Genomic DNA, 564 nt, shown 5'->3' on the forward strand with positions numbered 1-564 from the left:
AGAGGCTGAGAAAATCTCCATGTCTCTCTCTCTCCCCCCTTAATGCCCCCCCGCTTTTTCCGTACGTTGGCAGACAATGAGATCAAAAGCAAATGGGTGTCATCGTAATGCAGTAACAGGGTGATAAAGGCCATGTTAGAAGTGTGTATGGGCTTATTTTACAGGCTTTCCCCTGGTACTCCATGGATTACCAGGGGCGTTTCTGCCGTGAAGCTGAAAGGAGCTGTTTCGGTGTTCCTGTTTATAAATCCACTCAGCAATGAGGTGAAAAGCACATCGGTATCGATATAATTCGGTAACAGGGCGATAACATCCATGTATTCCGCTCTGGGCCCTGGTACTCCTCGGGGGGGTGAACGCCGGGCCGAACTAGTCCTGGTACTCCATGGAGTACCAGAGGCCCGCCGCAGTGAGAGTAAATGGAGCAATTTGGGTGTTCAATTGTAAAAAGCGGCCTAAAATCCGTGTGGAAAGCAAACGAGTGTTGTTTTAAGACAGTGTGAGGGTGACAGCAATCTCTCCAAGAAGCTTTCTTGGGTTATTTCTGAGGTTTCTCAATGCACT

This window comes from Fistularia commersonii, unplaced genomic scaffold (assembly GCF_037954325.1).
Source record: "Fistularia commersonii isolate RoL2024-O1a breed Wild unplaced genomic scaffold, RoL_Fcom_v1.0 HiC_scaffold_42, whole genome shotgun sequence".
NCBI lineage: Eukaryota > Metazoa > Chordata > Actinopteri > Syngnathiformes > Fistulariidae > Fistularia > Fistularia commersonii.